Raw genomic sequence first — 14,190 nt, forward strand, 5'->3', positions numbered from 1 at the left:
CATGTGACTAAACATGTGAGTGTGGAGGTAGTTGACTCTGGAAAATTAGGTCAGTCAGGCAGAAATTTGTAAGTTATGCAATGTGGATGTTTGGCGAGGTGGTAGTAGGAGACGGTTATTCAATACTACCAACGTTACGCGCAGTCAGACAAAGACAGAAACTGAACGCTGAAAGTTCAGATCGGGGCTTTCGGACACTGAGTCCGGACCAGTGCTGAATATTAAATGGAACATATTATTGGATGAGAGGAGAAAAAAAAAAAAAAAATGATTGTGACATCTCTAGATCAAATCCTATATGACGTTTTCAGACCGCAGCTTAACGGCGGTGATTTAAGAAGCTCCTAAAACGCAGCACGCTCACTGCGACGGGGGATTTAAGGAACATATATTGAAACCATAAGCAGCTGCTAACGGGAGCCCTGCGCAGACACACACACACACACACACACACACACACACACACACACACACACACACTAAGTTATGTAATAGCAGTGTTCCCTGCTGTACCAAGGGATCATAGGCCAGATTTAAAGCCCAGCCCACCCTCCCCACCCGACTCCACTCTCCACTCTCCGCTCTCCCTCCTCTTGCCATATTAGAATAGCACATTGAGTTACTTACTGAGGGGGTGGGGCCTGCATGTGGGGACGAGAGGCATACAGTAACACAGCAAAGAGCCAGAGAGAGAGAGAGAGAGAGAGTAATAACAGATTCGCAATATGCACAACGGATGAGGAGAGGAGATCTATGCGTTTCATGACATCTTCTGATGGTGTAATTATTGCTCCTGCAGAGAGCGCTGAATGAGAAGAAAGAAAGAAAGAAAGAAAGAAAGAAAGAAAGAAAGAAAGAAAGAAAGAAAGAAAGAAAGAAAGAAGGCATTGCTGCAATGTGTTTGACTTTAATCCAGGCTGACAGGCTCATGCAGCCAGTCGCTGTCTACACACACACACACACACACCTACACACTGCGCATGCGTCTTCTCTCTCTCTCTCACACACACAGACACACACACACACACACACAGGAAGTGTGAGCTGCAGGCCCAGTCACCACGACTGGTTGGTTGCCATGACAAACACAGTCAGCTGGGAATTCACCCAAAGAGATGACAAAGAATGGGATGAGAGAACAGGGAGGAGGAGGAGGAGGAGGAGGAGGAGGAGGAGGAGGAGGAGGAGGAAGGGCTGCAGGAGGAAGGGGTGCAAGAGGAGGAGGAGGAGGAGGAGGGAATGGTACTGTGTGGGGTGGGGGTGGTCCTAGGGGGCAGGAAGGAAGAGGAGGAGGACAAGAAGTGAGAAGAGGAAGCAGGGGAGTAGGTGAAAGACAGGTCTGGGAAAGGTGGTGAGCGACAGTGTCTGAGACAGTGTCCGTGCGCCCCTGAGACAAGAGGTGAGAACAAGGTGTTAGGACATGTAGAGTTCATTAGCAGCTAGGTGTAGTTTTAGTTTTTAGTTTTTAACCTGGGACAGAGCGGGCTAAGCCGCCTCTCTCTCTGCACCACTGTCTCCATGCTAAGCTAAGCTAAGCTAGGCTAAGCTAACACACGGACAGAGGAGTGCGTGAATTCTTCCTTTAGCAGCTTCTAACATAAAGGTTTCAACACATTTATTTACTTTGTATTTTATTTGATCTTTTATCCCTTTCGTACTTTATTCTCCTTGTAACGACAACTAAGCCATTAACTTAACGGATCAATAAATTACACCGGATCTGAATGTGAATGCACTGAGTTTACCACGTTTTGTTTTTTACTAGACACTAAAAGTCGCTTGTTTTGTGCAGCGGTTGTGATAATGGTTCAACAGGCAAATTAAAGTTGTTAATTAGGTTTAATGTTACAACTGTCCTGACAAAAGCTGTTTTGGTTTTACAACAAATTAGGCTTTACAACATGTCGCTAATAAGAAGAAACAGCAGGACAGAATTAAGAAATGTAACACAAATTGACGGGATATTGTGTGTTTATTGTTGGTTGGAAATAGATAAAGAGATGGCGTGAACATTGGATATAATATCATCTAGTGGACTAGAGGATCTGTCACCTTTTCTTTGATTAGTATCATATAATAACAGGAGCCTGAAACTGAAAACAAAACAAACAGGAGCACGGCCAAGTTTTGTCTTTATTCCTGTTATGATATGAATTTTTAATAAACATTTCTGTCCATGCCGCCCAGATTATAGACATGAACCTCCTGTGGAAACTCTAAATAGTCAGAGTCAATTAGCTTTTTTACTTCCACGTCTTCCCTGTTAAAAGTGTCTCAACCCACAACTTTTCTGATTTTTTATCACACACACACTTCGTACCAGCTGTGCTGACACAGGAACACACACACTGAGTCTGAACTGTCTTCCTGGACAGACGTTTTAAAATGTGCCATATTTTCTTTATTTCTCAACAGGGCCCGGCGGTATGACCAAAAATGTATATTGCGGTATTTTTCAAAAATGCTGACAGTTTTACGGTATTTTATTTTAATGCATAATCACGTGCTTGCGACATTTTCTACTGGTTGACAGAGGAATTAATGCAGTAGATTGACTAATTATGGACTATTCTAAAGTAAATATTGTAGAATAATCCCACACTAGTAGTAAAACAGGTTTGCATGGCCCCGTGTTAGCGCTGACTGTGGATGTGGGAAAAAAACATAGATGTTATCCAGATGAAATGAAGAAACTGTGACAGTAACAGTTTAATTTATTTTGACATATTTATTCATATTTAAACATATATAAACTAGTATGTCTGTAATGTCAGTAACCTGCTACCGTAATAACTGTAGTCTGTGCGCAACATTTTTTTTTTCTCATTCATAAAAAGCTAAAATCAGGGACACTTTCAGGGACGGCTTTAACTGGGGGACAGGTCGTCCAAAACAGGGGCTGTGCCCAGAAATTGGGAACGTCTGGGCCCCCTAAAAAAAAATAAATCAAAATAACCGACACAGCACCTTTGGCTTCATTTTGCACCATGTGTGCGTTTAGAAGCGCTACACTGAAAATGGTCCGGTCTGAAACAGTGTCTCACGGCACAGCGTTCTGAACGTTGTGTAATCAAATACATCGGTATGTCAGTATATTAAAACATTCATATTATAAAGAGAAGAAAATACCGGTATTCTCTAGGAGCCGGTCTATCACCCAGCCCCATTTCTCAAGTCTCTTAAATATTTATGACAGCAGATTTTTGACCTCATGTTCGAGTGTGTCTGTGCAGAACAACTACAGTTCTGACATATTGTCCTAACTTGTCCTGGATAAGCGTCCTAGAGATATAAAGCAGTGACACATTCTTGATCATCGACCACATTATCTGAGGATGAACCGTCAGCGTTAACCAGCTGCTGCACCGAACAACAACAAAGATCAAGTCCACATCAAGTCAGATGCTCATGAAAAAGAAGTAAAAAAAAAAACAACGACATGAGCTTCAACAATCGCTGCAGCTGCTTGAAGAACTTCCACGAAGCACAGATAGTTTCAAAGAGTGGTGTGTGATTGAGAGCTGGAGCAGCTGCGCATGTCTGACTCACTGAGTCATGGTGGGGTGTTTAGACACACACACATAGAGCAGGCCTGACATACCAGAGGTGCCCCACCCCTTACATTCCACTTCATTATCCTCCTCTTTGCTTTCCGTCTCCTCCACTCCTGCTCCCGAGAATCTCTTTTGCCTCTTTTCCATCTTTCTTATTCATCCTTTTTCCTTCCCGGTCTTTACCCCCCCCCATCACCGCCTCATTTCTGGCTGTCAGGAGTTCACAGACCCAGAAACCGTCCCGCACTCTATGAGCCATGTCTACATCCGATCACACCAGAGAAGAAGAAGAAGAAGAGCGGCTCACACCGTGATCTAAAATGGACCCGTGGTCTCTACTCAAGGTCACCGTGACTTAACGCAGATCACTGTTAACTGTCTCACGAAGCGGTAAAGTAAATACAGTTAAAGATCTCTGCAAATTTTGGCCAGAAATCAACCGAACAGCAGCTTTGAAGGTCGACGCTGTAACAAATAATTCTGCAGAAATAAGCAAAATATTCTTAGATTCAATAAAATCATCTTGTATTATGAAAAAAAATCGGTTCTTGCTTTTTTTTTGCACAAAATTCTTGTCTCTGAGCATTTCTGTGATTTTTTTTTTTTTTTGCAGTGTAGGCTTTACTTTAAAATTGCAAAACTGCAAAATTCAAGCTCTTAGGTAAAAGAGGCTCCAGTATTTATTTCTACCCCTCTCCTTTTTTTTTTCCTGTGATGGAAAAGGGTCTTTAAAGTTGTGCAAAAGACACAAAACAAATCAAAATCAATACATGAACGTCTGTTTCCAGCAGAGCGAGCTGATCCAAGAAAAGCAACATTTCTCAAGATGAACACTTCTCTGGTTTTTCCTGCAGCCAAAAATATCACAAAATATCCTGATAGCAAACCAAGAGCCGGCCTCTGTAAACACACACACACACACATACACACATAGTATAGAAGAACCGACGAGGATTTACTACAACTGATAAGAAGTGATTAAAAAAAAAAAAGAAAAGAAAAAGTTAAAACGTGAAATTTAACCTGAGATACATGTGGCTAAGTTGTGAGTAAAGATAAGATTATCTGGAAATCTGATAATGCCTTTGGGAAAGTCGGCCTTTGTAGTCAAATAATGGCGCAGAGACAAGAAGTTAAGAAGCACGGATGATTTCGTATGATCTAATGAAATCACAGAATAAATCTAATCACAGGAAAAATGTTTTACACATTTAGAAGGTGAGGTCAGGTGTGTGTGTGTTTGACTGCCAACTGTGCCTTCAGACACACATTAGACATGTGGGATGAGAATATTATTCCAGGACCCGGCGTGTGTGTGTGTGTTTTGCAGTAGTGCAGTGCTAGTGGATGGACTCTGCAGTGATATTATGATCCTGTAACCGGATACGCTGGTTTCCATGCCTGAGCTGCACATCCACCCCCCCTCCCCCTCCCGTCCACATCGGGCTATTTCAGGTTCTCTAGATGCACAAGGAGCGTAGACGCACACACACACACATGCTACACCGTTGTAGGTGCATGAATGTCGCACTGTGCTGTAGGTTCCATGCATTAATCTCAGCATTCCTCCTTGCAGCTTCCTCCTCGCTGTAATACACACAGCTCTGCACACGAGGACGACACCGTCCAACTCACTGCTGTGCGTGCATGTGTGTGTCTCCCTCACACACACACACACACACACACACAATGAACCGACTAGTAAACACATTCCAGACACAACCCAGAGGAAGAGATAGTGCGCGGTAGTGCTCGTCTGACCAGACCTACTACGCTCAATAGCAGCTACGCTTCCACACACAACTCAAGATACAGTTACAGACCATGACGTTAGCTACTACCGCTACACCTCTGCCCCCGCTCGTATGTGACGATTCTCAGACGCCACGCTCCTAATCAACGCCGCGCCGGCTATTTTCTCCCCGCTAACATTTTTCTCTTTTGCATCGGCCCACAATAAAACAGGCAAATGTCTGGGACCGGGGGAAAACACGGCATGTGTCCTCTCCTGCAACAGCTGCTCTCAACCAGACCGCGCTGCTCAAAGTCCTGAATCGCGTAGCTGTTCAAACAACATATTAAGGAACTCTAGATTCAGTCCAAGGGTGGAGGTGGCGAGCAAAGGTCAGACACACGCAGGAGGCCCTTTAATTTGTGTTTAGGCCTAATATGCATTCCCACAACTTCTAATAATGTAATTAACACGCTCTAGATAATGGTTTAACCTCCTTAGACTTGAGCTGTTGTTTGGTGTGGAATTTTAATTTCTCCATTTCTCTTTATGTGGAATTAGTAGGAGCTATAAAAACTAAGCAGGAAGTAGTGTTTGGAAGAGAAATATGCCTTTGTGTGTGGACACCGGGATTATTTCATATAATAATATTAATATAAATATTATATCAATATTATAGTAAACTCACCAATATGCACCAAAATATAAAACTGTTAATTCTCATATCTGAACATTGCAAATAATAAAAAAGTTCATAAGCATAAATAAATGTTTTTACACCTAGTTAAGATAAACGTTTAAATGAACCTAAACCTACAACACAATGTCCCTATATGAGGACACAGGGTCTCAGGAGGTTAAACATGCTTCAGTGTGAGATACAGTCTAATCTTTGGATGCTTTTATTTTGAAATTACTTAAAAAGGCTCCAAAGTGTTTCAGTGGAATGAGAAGAATGGAGGACAGATGGGAAATGTAAAATAAAATAAATAAGGCAATCATACGGCTGGAAACAATGTCCACAAGCGTGTGTGTGTGTGTGTGTGTGTGTGTGTGTGTCTGTGTGTGCGTGTGTGCGTGTGTGCTTTCCCCCCATAGTGATCATACGTGCTCACATGACAAAGGTCAGCTGGGTATCAGGCAGGGAATTCACTACGATCTCTTACGTAATGACAGACCTGGTTACAAAACACTACGGCTCCGACTGCGCAACAGGCAGCATCACATTATTAAAGGGACACATTGGTGCGAGCCCAGGTTCAATTTAACCATCTGGAAGAGTCACGTCGCCTATTTAAAAAATAAAGCTCAAGTCCAAATGCTGAAATGTTTTATTTTCTATTTTTAAACGCTTTTATTTTCGGAGCAGTTAGTTTTCTCCGTCTGAGATGTAGGAGACTCTTCAGAGATCAACGCCAATGCATGCAGTGTAAAAAAAGAAAGGGTGCAAAGGTCAGAAACAGAACAACACAGTCCCTGACTTGAAACCATTTTCCCTGACTCATGACGAAACTACAGCTCAGCTGCTTCTTTCTATTTCTTTTTTAGACCAATGCGATAGCTTCTACCCACACAAGCGGGCTGGACAAAAAAAAAATTAGAAACAGCTTTCAAGATAAAGGTCAAAGTGCAGCAGGGCTTCATAGAGTCCTGTTATTAACCAGGAAGTGAGCAGCAGCTGAGAATATCTGCTCAACAAGAGAGAGAGAGAGAGAGAGAGTCAACCATAACAGACCTGCCAGGTGGGATTAGATGAACTTTGTCATCTGAAGTGAAGATTCTCACTCAAATGAACCAGGTAACTGGACACCTCTGATCAGAAAGACTTTGCTTTTAGCCTCTTGTTTGCAACTTGAGAGGAGCTGAGGTCACATGTGAGCTGGAGGACCGTCATGTGAGCGTTCAGGGTCACGTGAACGGAGGTTTGAACGGGTGTCGAGCCGTCCGTTTAGTAATAGTCCGGACTTCTTAGGCGTCCCTTTCAAACTATCAGTCCCCTCTGGCTGAAAATGTGCACACTGGTGTCATTATTCTCATGAGGACCTGAGTTCAGCCCATGAAGTTAGAGGAAGTCATCCTCCGTTTTACACTCGAGATCATAGAAATCTTCATTTTGCATCTCGAATCTCTGGTCATTAGTGTATTCACACACAAACTCAGCCCCTCTAATATGCACCCGCTCCTAAGTCTATAAATAAAAGGCAGAAGAAGAGAGCAGATTTAGGTCAGCAGACGTGTCTTCGTGCCGTTGAGCGCTCCCCTCTTCCCTCTGAGCCTTTGGAGGGAGAACGCAGCACCACGCTTCCCGCTACGGGAATCTACAGCATCTGTACGTCTAGCAGCCGCCTTATTACTGCAAGATCTGCCATATTACTGCAGCATGCACTGTATCACAGCGGCCTTATTACCAAGGTGCCCACCTTGTTACAGCAGCAGCAGCAGCAGCAGCTTCAGTGCTGCAAGTGTCATCATTTCTCCTGCAGGCAGCGGCCTTGTTATTACTCCAGCATAATCCTTATCATTGCAATACGAGCCTCACTGCTGCACTTGAAGTCATGCTGCTGCAAAAAAAGCGGATTGTATCACCGTCGGCCCTTCCTCTTACGCATACCCAGAAGCCATCCAAAATATATTAACCTACGTCACGCACGCACACACAGATTGTTCATTATCAATAAGTCTGGTAGGTGACTGGAAAAGCCTGCAGCCGCCTCTTCCGCTACGTCCGACACCAGTCAAGGTGAGTTTCTGGTGGGGAACGCTCACAGATGTGCCCGTTTAAAAAACCAAACTCCTCCACCAGTGTTAGAAAACCGAAGAAGCTGTTTGGATGAAACATCTTCAAAAAGTCCTGTTGTCTTTTTTTTTTTTTTGTAGACATACCGTGACCTGGATGACCAATAACCTGTTTCAGTGCATCGATGTGTGCCTCCAAATACAAGTACAAGTAGAAAAGGGCTAAGACAACATCAGTGATTACATCTTTCCACCTAAGGCCCTCAGAATATTCACTACTGTCTCTTTTCTTTTAAAATCCCCCTTTTTTTTCTTATTGATGTGCTCTGCCTGGAGTTCAGGGACATCCTGAGGGTTCCCCCCTCCACCTTGACTACAGGCGCGTGCAGAATCGTGAAGCTTTTTATCTGCCCTGATCAAAAAAACCCTCTCTGTGGTCGGATTGAGTCCAGACCGAGTGAGAACCTGAGCCACAGCACACGGCGGCGTAGAGGCAGAGGTGCTGTCACTAGGAGGAGGAGAAGGAGAAGAGATGGCTGTGTTGTGGTGCATGTTACGAAACGAGAGGCCCCTCGGCTCCCAGCAGAAGACACACTGCTAATAACTTCAGCCTCCAAAAAAAAAATCATCTCTAGGGACCAGCTCACAAAATCTGACAAGTGTCCCAACACCACAACTCATCCTCATTACGTTTTAGTTACCAAACAGCTGATTACACACACGAATAGAATATCGTTTTTTACATTCGTTTTATGAATCCTCATTGATAACATTTATTTCTAGCCTCAGAGAAATTCCACATTTATTATTATACGTTTATTGGACGTCGTCGGAGTCGCGTGTCAGCGGCTCGGGATATTTTTAAGTAATGAAAAGTTTATCAGACAGACTTTTCAACCGCAGTGATAAACTCTGACTGCTCTGTGCTGTCAACTGGACGGAGCGAAACAACTCGAAAGGCTCAATGGAAGCAACGCGGAGACGCGTAATGGCAAATATCACGCGTTTAATGCGAGAAACTTTTCCGAGCAGCCGCGCTGACACACGGCACTCACACCAGCCAGTCTCCGTCTCTATTATTCATTACTAAGAGCATTACACCGCCGCGATAGCTTTCTACTCGTCGCGCGCGTGTGTGCGCGTGTTTTTTTTTTAATATACACTATATATTTTCTTTAAAAGAGTAAACACCGACAAGCCTTACCTCGTCCAGGTCCGCCGGAGGTTTACAGAGAAACATGGGGGAATTTAAAGCGTCCCGTCTCCAGCAGGGAAAAAAAAGCCAAGCCGTCCTCGCTCTCTCAGACTCGGACACACAATGGCGCTGATAGGAGGAGGAGGAGGACGGGAGCACTGCTGCCTTCACGAGCCGTCCCACCGCGCTGCGCGAGGGAAGGGGAAGCTGCACGTGCGCTTGTAACGCCAATAATTTAACGCAAAACATACATATATTATTTAAAAAAATCTTTAAAAAAATGATTTTTTTGTGTTATGTGCACGAACTACTCACCTACTCAAAATTAATACCCCGCCGCGTAATAAGACGAACATGTTTTGAGACAATGTATCCAAATTCATTTATAAATCTCAGGGTTATATTAGTTGCTTTTATAATATAAATGCCAATGTATATATGCATATATACATAAGTGTGTATGTTTGTATCATTGCGCTTCTGCACGTTCTTATTATTAATGTGACAACTGCCTTGTTACTGTCACGTAACTGTGCCGAAAAGGATTCCTTTCGTCACGGTTGATAAGTTTACGAGCTGCACGTAAAGGCAGCAGGAGAAGCTGAAACCGAGCAGCTGCACCGAGAAGCGGCGTCGACAACTTTGCTCCGCCCACCCTCCACCCACCCACACACACACACGCACACACACACACGCACGCACGCACACTCACTCACACACGCTACGTTCTGTAACACTGTATCTTTCTTCCACAAGACGACTTCATTAAACATTAACAACACCGTAAACCGGAAGCAGCAACGCTCATGTTGTCGGTTCATGTTACATACACACTCCTATGACGCTGTTGCATGTTTCCTTTTTGTCTTTTCCATGCACTGGAAACTTTGGCCACTTTATTCCTTCGCTGACACAGAAAGGAGCAGCGGGACTGGTCCAGGGCTGTTACCCCGAGGCAGATGGCATGAGCGATGTCCGGTGAACTCAAAACAAAAGCCAGCGGTCAGTCTGTCTGCTCCGCGCTGTTCACCGGAGCATCCCAGGGCACAAAATGGGCATTTGAGACGGTTTGTGCCCTCGTGCCCCCTGCTGCACACTCACCCAGTTCTGCACAGTCCCATTATTAGCCTCCATGTTCGCCTCCGATCAACCTGCTGTTTATTTTCCATCTACTGGTGTCTAGTCGCAGCCCACAATAAGTTTCAGTTTCTCTTTGTGTAAAGGTTAAAAACACTAGTATTTAGACCTTTATGGTGCGTTTAAACCCTCCACTGTATAGGCCTGCTCACAATAAGATACTGGACTTTGACTTCTTTTCAATATTTGCAAGATATTTCCACTCAGTTTGTTTTCACTCTGACACATTTGAGGTGGGATATCTACAAGAAGGTTACCCAGGCAACCACGGCCTGCAACATCCACTAACGACCAACCACCTTTACCTCCAAGATGCATTAAACCCGCTCAATGAAAATCACCCACTCTTCTTCACCCACCAAAATAATTCATAATGGAATAATTGAGCAGCAAGTCGCAGCAATAAATTGGGCGGCTACCAAGTTGAACTAATCTCGCTTTGATTGACATATAGAGCTTTGTGAGCCATTACTTTGGTTCCTTCCCCCTAAAATTCACCATAGTGGGCTTGGGAGCATCAGGTGAACCCAGGGAGGGGAAATACAAGACGCGTTACCACGGCAACCAGAGCCCGTAAAGTCCATTAGACAAACTGTGAGCTACAAATTGATGGGGAAATGAGCAAATTGTCTTATACTGGATGCGACTGCTTTACACGTTCACCGTACTGTGCCTTTTATTCACATGTTACACATTGCTCCCATGGCTACGTTTGATATAAACTTCATAATTTCAGGGGAAGATGCTCACGAGTTGGATAGCTAAATCGAGTTGTGTCATTGACTCCTGTTTCATAACTGTCTGCAAACCGGCGCTTTTTTTTTTTTTTTTTTTTTGAGGTTAATTCAACACATAAACCAGATACCAGCGCAGATTCATTCAAACTTGAGACTTGATCCAGCATTTTGTATCGCTTCCATTGATTTCTCCTTGAAATAATTCCTCCATTCATAACACTGAAGTTAATCCAGGTTGATATGAGATTTGTAAATCCGTATTACATCAGATTTGGAGCGGACTTCAGAGTGTGTGGAACTAGTGGTCAACCCGTAAAAGTAAGAAAAATCTCATTCCCCACAACAGGCCTGTATCTCAATGTATTTGGCTCGTGCAGAGCGATTAGCCTTGATGACACCCCGGCTGCAGTATGGATAATAGGGGGGTTAGCCGGAGCCGCTCTGTGCATGCACGCATGCATAGCTTCTGTGGCGAATTGAGATCTGATTTTAGTCCTGTGTTCATCTCTCTGGACTCTGAGTTGACTCATGAATGCCGAGCAGCGAGGAGGGATGGCTCTAAATAAAGATTTCAGGTCAAAAACAGGAAATGGCTCAGTGAGCAGGGAGGGCAGGGCCATAGCAACACCAACTGGAGAGCTGCACCCACAACATCCCCCTGCCTCCCTCCCTCTGTCCATCTATCTTTATTTATTTCTGCCGTGTTCTTCTTTTATGTCCCTCTTTGTGTAAAACCTGCTCGATCCTTTCTGCCGCTGCTCCGACCTTATTTGTCTGTATTTGTCTCCTAAATTCTGGATTTTCTTTCTTTTTTCACAATTTATTTGTTTTTCTGGTCCTGATATGAGTTCACTGACCACAAATATTAGAAAGGAAACTGCAAAAAAGGTTCAAAGTTTCTGTATTTAAACCATACCCAAAGGCTAAATGATCATTTCCAAACATATATGCAGGAATCTATGATATTCAGCAGATGTTGCATAGCATTATGTCTTTGTCTACGTTTCTCTGGACATGCGTCTGGTCGCTTGCAGAACTTGAGTGTGAACCTGACTCACGGTAACGTGTGGAATTACGACTGTCACTCCAATTTAGATCAGTGACCATCGTGTTCCATTTATACTTGTTGTGGAAAAACCGGAGTCCGTTTTTTTTTTTTTTTAAGTCATCACAACCGGAAACAAGCTGACGTCCATGAGAGTTGATTCACGCCGGTGAGTCTGTGCTATGCGCTCATTGTGTTTACGAGAAACCATGTAGTCATGGTGTCTTCTATGTAGGTATTTACGTCGTCATTAAGGGTTGCAAAACTTCTGATGACGTCACTAATAAAAAACCCAGTAGAAAGTAATGAAATCTATATTTGTGACCTGAATACATGTGCTGAGAACATACAGCGCATGTGCTACAAACTGTGAGCTGCAGATATGTACAGCCTGTATAAAAACAGGCTGTAACTCAGCACCATCAATAGCATTTAATAGTACTCCACAGAGTGTTGTTAGATGGGATAGTGTAGCAGGTATTTCTCTGAAGCTAAAGGTTTAATAACTTTATCAAATAGTTCATGTGCAGCCTTCTTCTTTCACCGCTCCTGCGCTAGCATTAGCGTTAGCCCTTCAAATGCATTGCAGTAGTAGTTGTATTTCAGGACTGACATGTCACGGTAGCATGGGCTTCATCTTTAGTGACATATTTCCACACACCCACTGGACTCCTCACCTGTCTTCTAGGAGGCGGCCATGTTGTTATTGTCATGTGATCAGTGACTTGTCAACTTGATACTTAAAAAAAATAAATAAACTGGCAGTCTGTCAGTGATAACTGACTGGTTTCATAACTATGATAATACATAACCAGTGATTTTTATCGTCCAACTAATTTTACGACCACATCCCAATTGAAAAATAATTGAGACATCATGATTCTGATCTCAACAAATGCCACAAATCCACCATGAAGATGCCATGTGGAGCACAGAAAAACAAATCTGGTGAGACTTAGAGACTTAGATGAAGGATCGCAGTATGGTAAGGACAAAGGCTACATCATCGTGATTAGCTCCAGGGCTGTGTTTGACAGCTAAAGAATATTTGTCGATTTGAGTCAATAGGTAACTGTTAAGTCTCTACAATTACTCAAACTTGAGGGAGAATTTTGGGATGTTGACTGGTTCATAATCAAAATGGGCCAAGGACACATTTTTCTTCTTCACTCTCTGAGATCACTACAAAACCTGTAGATCTGTGTTTTGCTTTTTCGGCCCATTTTGCCCTAAGACAGATTCACGGTTCTGTATCTGATCTACGTTGCAGTGATTTCACCAGAAATAATTGTTTATTAGTTCTAACTTTTAACATGAGTTATAGACAAGAGATCTAGCAGCACAAATAATAATAATTGATCACATTATGTGACATGTGATGGCTGTGCTTTAGTCTCAAACCAAGCTTGCTAGCTAACAAGCACTTGTTTGGATGGTTCTTGTCATGTTTTCTGGTAAATTTGGACCCAAAGGACTTTAATAAAAAGCTCAAAATCCAAATCTCAAAAAAGCACCTTAAGTTCTGGTGCTGCAGACTCGACATCAAAGACTCTACAGGGACTACAGAGAAAGGCAGGACATATAGAGACACAGGTGATACTAATGAGGGCGGAGAACACAGGTTGAAACCAATCAACCAACCAAAAGAAGGAAAAACACAGGAAACAAAACAATAAGACAGGAAACACAACGAAAGACCACACCACGACAGCTCTACTGTTTTTAACCAGCAAAGAGTCATATTGAATCAATTCTGGATCAAATCACTTCACAAAGAATCTGCGGGGAACAACAGCGAGGCAAGGACTCCCTCAAAGTCCACATGCTGAGCTCGGTGTTGGTAAAACTCTCTGAACCCAACATTTCAGTGTCTAAAAAGAGAAACTTGATCCAAAAAGAACGCAACACAACCACAGCCCCTACCCGAACAGTCCCTGACATAATGGACCCAATCTGGTCTGGAAGAAACGTGGCTCTAAGTTGCATCTAAGTTTTAAGATCTGTGCAGGCCTCTACTGCGTTAATATCAGAGTGCAGCAGGATATTCCTCCTAA

At 43.3% G+C, this 14,190-nt stretch overlaps 1 protein-coding gene across 2 annotated transcripts in view; it reads right to left on the minus strand.

Annotated features, from left to right (window-relative positions):
- The window catches only part of sertad2b (SERTA domain containing 2b), a 43,086-nt gene that overhangs the window by 5,477 nt on the left and 23,419 nt on the right, over window positions 1–14,190 (minus strand). The window contains exon 1 of one of the 2 annotated variants that reach the window (XM_047603604.1): window positions 9,227–9,349. The exons of the other annotated variant lie outside the window; for it this stretch is intronic. The gene's annotated coding sequence lies outside the window, so the exon portion shown is untranslated. Of the gene's footprint in view, window positions 1–9,226; window positions 9,350–14,190 lie in introns of those variants that run through there. 2 annotated transcript variants of the gene reach the window in all.

The sequence above is a fragment of the Mugil cephalus genome, chromosome 13 (genome assembly GCF_022458985.1).
Source record: "Mugil cephalus isolate CIBA_MC_2020 chromosome 13, CIBA_Mcephalus_1.1, whole genome shotgun sequence".
In the NCBI taxonomy this organism is placed as follows: domain Eukaryota; kingdom Metazoa; phylum Chordata; class Actinopteri; order Mugiliformes; family Mugilidae; genus Mugil; species Mugil cephalus.